The sequence below is a fragment of the Alligator sinensis genome, unplaced genomic scaffold, assembly GCF_000455745.1.
Source record: "Alligator sinensis unplaced genomic scaffold, ASM45574v1 scaffold515_1, whole genome shotgun sequence".
Lineage (NCBI taxonomy): Eukaryota > Metazoa > Chordata > Crocodylia > Alligatoridae > Alligator > Alligator sinensis.
Genome location: NW_005842096.1, coordinates 1,890,367 through 1,900,866, shown reverse-complemented (window position 1 = coordinate 1,900,866; position 10,500 = coordinate 1,890,367). Strand labels below are relative to the sequence as shown.

Here is a 10,500-nt window from a genome sequence, read left to right as displayed (position 1 = left end):
TGGCTAAGAAAATCTCTGCTCAATAAGTACAGTAGAAGTGCCATTACCATGTTTCTTTTGCTCTGCTATGTTAAGGCACTGTATGACATCAAAAATTGTCCTCCTTGATGCTTGAAATTTCCCCTTCTGGATTGCTGTTGCTAATGCAATCCACTTATCCCTAACCTTGTGGCTGCCTATAAGTTCATCATGGGGGCACAGAAGGGAATTGATGAGGCTTTACTCACCAAGGCACCCCTGGGGGTTACAAGAAATAATGGCCACAAGCTAGCAGAGAGCAGATTTAGACTGGACATTAGGAAGAACTTCTTCACAGTTTGAGTGGCCAAGGTCTGGAATGGGCTCCCAAGGGAGGTGGTGCTCTCCTCTACCCTGGGGGTCTTCAAGAGGAGGTTAGATAGGCATCTAGCTGGGGTCATCTAAACCCAGCCCTCTTTCCTGCCTATGCAGGGGGTCGGACTTGATGATCTATTGAGGTTCCTTCCGACCCTAACATCTATGAATCTATGGTTGCCTTTGAATTTCCATGTGGCACTCAAGATGATGCTTTTTTCTTATGAAGCCCCAAATGTCTTTGTAAGCTGGTATACAATAACAATGTTTATATCCTGCTGCACTTGTAATCATCATACTTAGAAATAGCATGGAGGAGCTAAAAGACCAGTCTCCTTGAAGGGTTCTCGGTGCTACAGTCTTTTACCTTCTTGCTGTGCAGATCCAGAGGCTGTTAACATGCTAGAAATGTGTTGAGGCTTGTTTCTTATCTCAGGCATTTAGAAGAACCACTGAATTAAAAATATGTAGGGGTTTGAGGGTACTCGAGAGTTCATCTAGCTCATCCCCTTACTTTGAGACAGCATTAAGTTTACCTAGACAGATGTTTGCCTGATCTATTCTTAAATAGATCAGTTCAATGATGACTTTCATACCCTTCCTGGGTAATAGGTTCCAATGCTAAGCTACACTTGGAACTGGCTTTTTTGTCTTAAAATATAACCTAAATTTCCTTTGCTTCAAATTAAGCCAGGTATTAGCCATTTTACCCTCAATAGGCAAGGAGAATAATTGATCACCCTTTAACAAATTTTTGCCTATTTGATAACTGTTATCATGCCTCCACCTCACTCTTCTCTTTTCTAAGTTAAAAACTGCCTGTTCTTTCATGTTTTCTAAACCTTCTATCATTTCTGCTGCTCTCCTTTGTATTCTCTGTCCAGTTTGTTTACATCTTTCTTAAACTGCAGTGCCCAAAAATGGGCATGGTATTCCAATCCAGCGGAGGCCGCACAGTGCTAAGTAGAGAAGAATAATTACCTCCTGTCAGCACTGTACCTAGACTCAAGGCAGCCCTGGGTGAACTTTTATTATTGGGCCCCTCTTCGCCAGAGATAATGATGATAAAAAAATTACCATTTTCGGGTCCCTTTCTGTCGGTCCCAGGCGGCTGCCCAGTTCACCCATGCCTGTGTCTGGTCCTGCCTCCTGTATCATACAGATGATATCCCTTGTTAATACATCTTAGAATGGGATTTCTTTTTGTAACAGCATCACAACAAGATGGTTTTTAGGAAGAAGGATTTAATGTATTTCTAGGTACATTAATGAGAGTCTCAACAGTGCTCTACTCAGCATTGGCGAGACCACACCTGGAGTACTGCATCCAGTTCTGGACACCACACTTTAACAAGGATGTGGACAAGCTTGAGAGAGTCCAGAGAAGAGCCACCCATATGATCAGAGTCTTAAAAGGCAAGCCATATGAGGAAAGGCTGAGGGATCTGGGACTCTTCAGCCTGAGGAAAAGAGGGCTGCGAGGAGACCTGGTAGCAGCTTACCGCTACACTAAGGGAGAACATCAAGGGCTTGGCGAGCAACTGTTCACCAGGGCATTTGAGGAGAAAACCAGGAATAATGGCCACAAACTCCTGGAAGATTGATTCAGGCTTCACATTAGGAAAAAACTTCTTCACAGTCAGGGTGGCCAGACTGTGAAATAACCTCCCTCCAGAGGTGGTACAATCGCCTACCCTAGAAATCTTCAAGAGGAGACTGGATGGTCCCCTTGCTGGGGTCCCCTGACCCCCAGTTACCTTTCCTGCCTCGTGCAGGGGGCTGGACCTGATGATCTTCCAAGGTCCCTTCCAGCCTTACAATCCATGAGAGGGTTAACCATTAGCTTACCTGTGGTGAAATGGGGGGTCCTTTGTCATACTGGGTATCGATATAAGATTGTGGATTTTAATTGATTTTAAACCCAGAGCACAAAATGGGACTCCATTAGTAGAGAAATGTTTATTTGAAATAAAAGGAATCCATAAAAATAATGTATGGGGAAATATATTGTCTTAATGCAGTGTTTTTCAATTTGTGGTCTGCAGACACTTGGGGGTCCACAAACTATGTGTAAAGGGTCTACAGAAGATGACTATGATCAGTCAAAAGTTTGTGAATACAAACTTACAATTCAGAGGGGTTTGTACCTCCATTTGAAATTTCCAAAGGGGTCCGCAATGGAAAAAAGGTTGAAAACCACTGTCTTAATTGTAAACCAAAGTGCAAAAACATAGAAGCCAAGAGAAGAAATAATACGTATTTAAACAGTGTTAAATGAAAGAGGTTTAGTGGTATTTGTCATCTGTTGGTCATTAAATAGATTGTTAAATGATATAAATTAGTACTGATATGTTATGCAAAAGAACATTGTTATGATATGGCAATAGACCTTATGGCCTATTATCCTTTCAGCTTAGGAAATAATTTTCTAGACTACATATTAAGTAAGGTTGCTAGGCTCTAAAGAGGTGACATTTTAAATTAAAATATTGTTCCATGCTTTTGCTCTGTATTTGTAATAGTAGCTCCCAATGAGAGTATTAGATGGCTTGAAATGTCCCAGCTGATAAGGTTTCCTTTGAGGATAGCAAATGCATGATTGTTCGTCCCTCTATCAATGACAAAAAGATAATTAAGTAATATAGAAGAAATTCTGAGGTTGCAAGAGTTATTTTCAAACAACCATTTATATCAGTTAGGATCATCATGTTTTTGCTCTATTCTAGCACCTTTTGGGAAGATGTATGCTGCTTCCCAAACAATTTACAGAAAATTGTATTATTGAAACAATACGCAAATAGATTAGAACGGCACCTTGGTCTAACTTCCAGCAGGGCTGTGTCCCTATTCTCTCCCTTGGAATCACTTGTCTTTAGATAACATACCTTGTCAGTAAGAAAGTGCTAATGGCTTCCTTTGATATTTCAAAGCAGCCCCTTCTCTTATTCTGATTCTGTATCTTTCTATTTAAACAATATTTATCTGGTTTATCAATATGAAACAGAATGTTCCCTTGATATCCTCCCGTTCCCCCCCCCCAATAATCATAATTATAAAATAGATAACACTGCTTTAAATGTTCTGCTTTTATTTATTTAGCCTCGATACCAATTAAACCTATTCTAAGGAGTGCATTCCTTAGCTACCAGTGAATTTCTCATTTTCCTGCTCGCCAGTAGCAACCTTCTAAATACCCTGAGGTAGCTCACTTTCATTTAATCTTTGCGACGAGGGGCAGAATGATAATTCTGTGACACATCTGACACATGGACTGTACTACAGCATACGGAGGGGGTGTGTGTGTGTGTGTGTGTGTTGTGTGTGTGTGTGTGTGTGTGAGGGAACACTTTTTGTATCAGGTCTGTTAAGAGCAGCCTTTGCTACATCACATTTTTATACTAGGAATGCTACTCATTCAGTCTTCCCAAGTATTGGACCTGAAGTCCTCCGCCTGATATGTTAGTTTAACTAAAGAAATACGTGTTTGTAGTCTTGAGACCTGGTGAGTTTTCCTTGTCTGACTTAACGGAAAGAACCTTTTTTCCACTTGATACCTTTGTCCCTGTACAAACAACAGTGATTAGAGCAAATAGGCCATACCTGCAGCCAGGAGAAAGCATGTTTGCTAAGACATTAACATTCTGTTGTACTCAAGAAATGTTTTAGACTGAGCAGGTGTCAATTGCTCAAGATAAATCCTAAAAGGTTTATCTTGGCCAGTTAACATGTTAATTTGTGTATCTGTAGCATGGACCATGTTAATGTATTCAGATGCACCTTTTTTTTCCTCATGACGGCGTGGCACAAAGTATGCTACATTCCTAATTGCAGGCCCAATGTATATCAACTCATGGAAGCATAATTTATGATTAATATTATTGCTAACAGTAATTATAATTGTTTAGTATTATGATAATGAGGCACTTACTCCAAAGCAACTATGTCTTTGTTCACAGGTCTACTGTACACTTGTTACAGAAATCTGTGCTGAGGAGAAAAGGACAAAAATGCAACTTAACGTTCATTGAATAGGAATTCAAAGGTAGAGTTTTAAAAGTTACAGTATTGGGCTCTGTTATGCCCTGAAAAGTTACTGTACACTTATGTCTGACCTGTAAAAGTAGGACTGTCTGAAGAATTCAAACAATGTGCTTCTTTCTATCAGGGCACAGTTCATTTGTCAGAGCATTTTCCTGCATCTTACAACCAGTGCCTCATCCTGCCTTGGCTGTTAGGATGTAATTGTATTTTGAAAGTGGCATAAGAAAATTAGGTGATTGTTTGTAGCACGTGGTACTACAAGCAAATGTAATTGTGAAATTTTGCATCTCCTAGAGATGGCAGGCTTTTTAGTCTCGATTTGCTTGGTAGAAACTGCTGGTTAACTGGTTATCTTTGTAGCAGTTTCCTTGTGCACGCTGGCTAGCAATCTGAACACAAACATTGACATGTATGGACAAATTAGCTGACCTCTAAAATAAGAGATAATGTAGCTCACATCACATGCAACCTGATGTGAACATAAATTTTAAACTTTCAGTATTGATGAGCCTGGTGCTTCACTGCCGTTCGGGTTAGAAATATTTGCTTGAAGATCTTTGTTTTCCTTAGTCAGGTACAAAACTGCTTCTCTCTCTTCTTCCTCCCTCTCCCAACCCATGACAGCAATGCACCTTGTAAAAATGGGTAGGGGCTCTGAAGAATAATTCTGTTTTAAAAACAAGAAAGCAATCAAAGGAAAATATTTTGTTTAATAAAAAAATAGAAAAGTTTAAAGAGGCCTTTGGCATCATTCTCTTACTGTGACACTGAATTTATACAGATAAAAACAACCTCTTAGATTTACATTTTGATTGTGTTTCTGCTTTCATGTGTGCTGGGCTGTCCCACTTCAGGTGAAATTTATCCATTTCTTTAAATATTTAGCAGTCTAGTGTAGATGTTAATGAAAGTCTGGCACTGCTATTTTGAGAATTGCAACAATGATAGTAATTTTCAGTGTCAGATTACTGCTTCTCAGAGGAAAAGAGAGATGGGAGGAGGAGAGAGAGAAAAAAATTGTTTCGGTTCTAATAGAGTTTGTCATCAGCCTGGCTGTGCCAGACAGATGGATCATGAATACTGTCTAGACGCTCTCTGCCTGAGTGGAGCTGTGGTCTCTAAGGACAAGCAATGAGACGCCGGCTTAAGTAACTGGGGAAAGTCAGGACGCGCTCTCCTCTAATCAGATAGCAATCAATGCAGATCCCGCTTCACTGGGCAACAGAAAAGGTCCTCTGTTACTGATAACAGGTCAATACTGATTTCAGCTGGAACTTGTCTAGTATTAGGCTTTAGAAAGAAAGAGAGAGGTGTAGTATTATAACACTATTGATTTCGGCTGTATACATCCGGAGACTGCAGAATGATTTGATTTGGGAGATGGGGAGGGGGAGAAGCCATCATCTTACCATAACACACACACACACACACACACACACACACACACACACACACACACACACACACACACCCACACACAGTTTAATTACGTGTATATATTGATTGTTTAGTTACACCATATGCTCGGAAATAGCCTTGCTGGTTACTTTCCTTGGTTTAGCCTGGTTTTTCAGGAAGCTTTTATTAATTGTTTTCTTTTTTCTGAACTTTTTCATCATTTACTATTCAGATGAGTTTATATATCATATCAAGTTGCAAGACAGTCCTTTGGTAAGGGGAAGCTGTGCTAACAAGGTAAAGCCTTTAGTCTGAAGATTTCATTTAGTTTAATGATCTTCCATCCTGCTAGATATTTTTCCTCTGTTCTTGTACACAGATTGTTGCTTAATAAGTAAAACTGTGTGAAACGGTTATAAATTCAGGTTTTCTTAATAGCCAGGGTTTCTAACAAAAAACTTAGGTTTAATAAATTTGACAGATTGGAAAGAGCAAGGTGACTCTCCATTACAGAATGAACCCACAGTGCTCTCTGTTCTGGTTCTTTGTATAAACCCAGATGCTAAATTGAATATGCTGGTGGTTAGTTTACAATTAGAAAGTCCTTTTTGTTTTAATTGTTTAACTTACTCTTTCACCTTAAAGTGCTGGAAGCTATAAACAGGGAGTGAGCTTGCTTTTAATATAATGTAATCATCATACATTTTGCAGTCCATTAAGAAAAAATGTCTGGGTATGTAAATCTAAATGAACAAAGCATGTTCTGAGAGCTGTCTCTAAATTTTGAATTTACTTTTTTATTTGGATTTTTACAAAATATATGTGTTAAAAAAGCTATTTTTCATTGTTCAAATGGAGTGAAATTTGGGCTCAGTTAAGTTAGTGGTATAACTCCAGCAGACTTAATTGGTGTAAGAAGCATCCCTGGTTCTCCTGGAATCTTACTCTTTTGTCAACCAACGGCCTGTCCAGCTTTCAGGCAGCGGGGGCTGCAGACCCATGGCTGTCTGCTGGGTGGGTCATTGATCTGGAGGCTACATGGGGCATGGCATTGAGTAGGCTGCCTGGTCCCTGCCATGTGCACACAGTGAGCAGCCCAGTTCCCCCCACCTCCTCGCTGTGTGTGCCGGGTGTTGGGGGAGGGGATGGTGGTTTGACAAGAGCCTGCAGGATGTACACTAATCCTTCAGGGGCTGCATGTGGCCCACAGGCTGCTCTGAAGTAAAGGTGCAGCCATGTCAGCCGTGTAGTAAATGATGCAGACTCCCTGAGTTTGTAGCTGCCTACAGTGGAGTTGAATTCCAGCCCTGGTAAGGCAGACAAGATTCCTTGGGTGAATTTCCATTACAGTTTCACAGTGTTTCCATCTAAACACTCACTACAACTTTACAGGAAACCAGGGAGGGGAAGGGGCAGTGGCCTTCTTATTATATCCTGCAAATTAACTGTTGGGAATCTAGTATTTCATAGTTAATGACACTGTTCATCTGACAAGAGCTGAACTAAACTGTATTTCCCCTTAGTCAGAGAAAGCATAGACTGGATTTTCCTCTTTGTGTCCCCAGTTTCCTTAATCTTTTCTCGATTCCTTGAAGCCACTGGTCTTGGGTAATGCCATGTAATACTAAGTACTGTAGATGGTACTCTCTATGATATAGTTTGCCCCAAGCATGTCACACCTGTCCTCCACTCTCTGTACTGGTTTTCTGTTGACTATGCAGTCTAATTTAGTTTTTTCCTTCAAAGCGCCCAATGGTTTGGGCCTTGCACATCAAAAAGATCAGCTAAAACTTTAGAATATGCAGCTCATGTTCAACAAATCTGTCCTTCAGGTAAAATGGTGCTTTCTACCTTAAAGGTAAAGCAAGAGACCGTGCTTTCTCAGTCAGATCTGAGACCTTGGAAATGAGCTCTCATAGGAGCATGTGCCCTCGTAGACCAAGGAGCCTGGTCCAAGGAAAAGGTTTTTGACACTCCTTTGACCTGCCTCCTCCAACAGAAGCATGCAATACAGCAAGCACTTGGAAATGTAAACAGAGAACAAATCTAAAACCCCAAACCTACCACAACAAAGCACTATACTATATACAGAATTCTCCTCCTGGAGAGAAAGGAAGAGAAGGAGAATGGACCATGTAACAATCGTTAAGAAAGAGGGCCAAATAAGAACTCTGTGAATAGAATTAAGAAATAGGCTGTCTTGTTAACTTCAGCGTATCTTAATATATATAACGCATTTTTTCCTCTCCCAAAATTTTCATCTGTTGAGCATTTTAGTTATAGAATTCAGTAAGAGTTGTGTGGCCAGATCTTTGTGCAATTTTTGGATGCAGTTTTTTTTAATCTTTGTTTGAGTGTTAAAGTCTATTCCCTCTCATTCATTCAGATAGGAGTTATTCAATGATGATTCTGATTATGAATGTTGCATCCGTACTATGCTTGCACTTTGATTTTACAGGTGTCTAGATGAGCAGTCACTAACCATATCTACTGTATGGCACTGGAAACCTTTGGATGAGCTTTTCCTAAGAACTCACCTAGTAAAAGAGTGTTTATATTTTCATGATTTTTAAAGCAGTAATGGGGAGGGTGTTTTTAACAAAAAACAAATTTGTATAACGAAGTCAAATAACAAGCCAAATAGATAATTGTGGAAACACACGCAGCATACTTTTGGGTCAGGTCAGCAGAAGCTTTTATTCAAAAGAAACTACAGCTGTAGGGGGGATTCCAAAGTGACATGGATTTCCCAAGCACTTGGAAGGGGTCCCCCCCCCAAGAGCAAAATCAGGAGGCTTATATACTTTTTAACAGTTGCTTACAACTCACGTGATCATATAGTGAAATTAGCATCAAAAGCGGCTATAATATTACTTCATTATTTCTTTGCTGTAATCAGGATGGGAACTAATGGGGGAGGCGAGGTTAGTTCACAAACCTCCTTCTTGCACCTGCAAATCAGAGTTGTACATACTTTTTGCTATCTTCAAGGCCGCGGTGAGCGAAGCAGTTGCAGAGGAGTTACAAAGAACAAACACTTTCTCTTATCTGTTCTACTATACAGAGCCAGCAATTCTCCACAAAGCGGTTATGTCATCTTATAACTAAAATAATCAAAGTTTAAGGCATATATTTTGTTCTGATTCCACAGTCCCCCCCTTTGAGACTATTTAGTCTCACTTTACCCTTAAATTTTTATTCTCATGAGCCCCTCTATTTCATCATGCAGCCTTTCATGTTTTCTTTCAATCTGCTCACACTTTTGTAACACCATTATTCTAGACTCTGCTGTGGGTTTTCTTGCCTTGCTAAAGCTTCTCCTGCTGGCTTTCACGCAGCAGAGGATCAGTTGCACTAAGACATAAAACATTATCAGAACTATCAAGACAAACAATATTCCATACAGGATTTTCTTGCCAAGGGCCCCGGAATCTGGGAGCCAGGAGGTTAGCCAAGACCACATTTCCTTTAGACCCCAGTCAGTATTCTCTGAGGCCACTTGATGTAAGACCCTTAACTGACTTCGGATTTTACGAATGTCAGTTTCAATTCGCATGTCCTGATTGACATAGACACAACAGGTGGAGTTTACTAAGGCACATACTCCTCCCTGGGATACCAATAGGTAATCTAGGGCTACGCGGTGTTGTATAGTTACTTGTGAGATCTGGGAGATCTCTTCTTGCAGAGCCTGAATTGCATCCGCAGTGGCATTTCCCATAGCTTCCATTGTGGCTGAAATGTTAATTATGGCTAGTTCCAATTCTCTTACTCCAAGCCACGGTATGAAGGTTCTCACAAATTGATGGAACCCTGTGTTTCTGGTAGCTAAGGGGTTAACCGCCCTTTTCATGTGATGGTTGAAATTTTTTACTTGTTCCAGATATATTGTACTATGCATTTCAAAACCAGGGATAACACGTCCAAGAGTGCATGCCCCCACCCAATTCCAGGGCAAGATTTTATGAGCCCTGTTTCCGCAGAGCCAGTAAAGGCCTGGGGCAGAAAGGGTACTCAAATCTCGACAGGTGTTGTGCCATATCCGGCACTTTCGATTAATATGCATCGTATAGGACGGACCACGTTCAGCTGTTATCCTGCTGGACCGAGATATATTACAAGAAGTAAAATTGGAGTCAATGTAAAATTCCGATCTGTTTGCAATGAGAGCAACATGAGGTTCCTTAGAAAAGTTGTAGACCATGAATCCTGTACAATTGAGAGAGGGTACATTACCCAACAGGATTCCACTGGTGCTATTGGGGCTATAATCTAGAGTAGTTAGGCAATGAGGGTAGTGTCCTACAGGTGTGGCTTTATTATAAGCTCCGGTGTTGTTGGATCTGTAACAGAAAGGCGCCTCTACTCTTGGGGAGATTATCCAGTTAGCAGGGGCGGCCCTCCATTCTTTAGGAGCGGACCGATGGGCAGCTAACGAGTAGTGTCTAACGAAGCCGCCGTTTATTGTTCCCCATTGCCGGAGGGATATTGGTACTCCGATCATTGGGATTCCTTGTTGTAGGTGCGCTGGGCTGTGAGAGCATATCCAGCAGTCACTTTTATTTCCAGCTTGAGCCACCGTACGGGAGATCTGCAAGTACAAATTTTTCTCCCACCCCCCTTGGGTGATACTGAGATACCCAAGTGTGATATATAAGGATATCAGTGCCATTTTTAGATACAGGAGGGACAAAGAATTTTAACAACAAACATAACCAGCACCAGAAA

General features: G+C 40.8%; 1 protein-coding gene across 3 annotated transcripts in view; it reads left to right on the top strand.

The window, feature by feature from the left end:
* The window catches only part of LDLRAD4 (low density lipoprotein receptor class A domain containing 4), a 408,545-nt gene that overhangs the window by 169,821 nt on the left and 228,224 nt on the right, over positions 1-10,500 (top strand). The window lies entirely within an intron of this gene.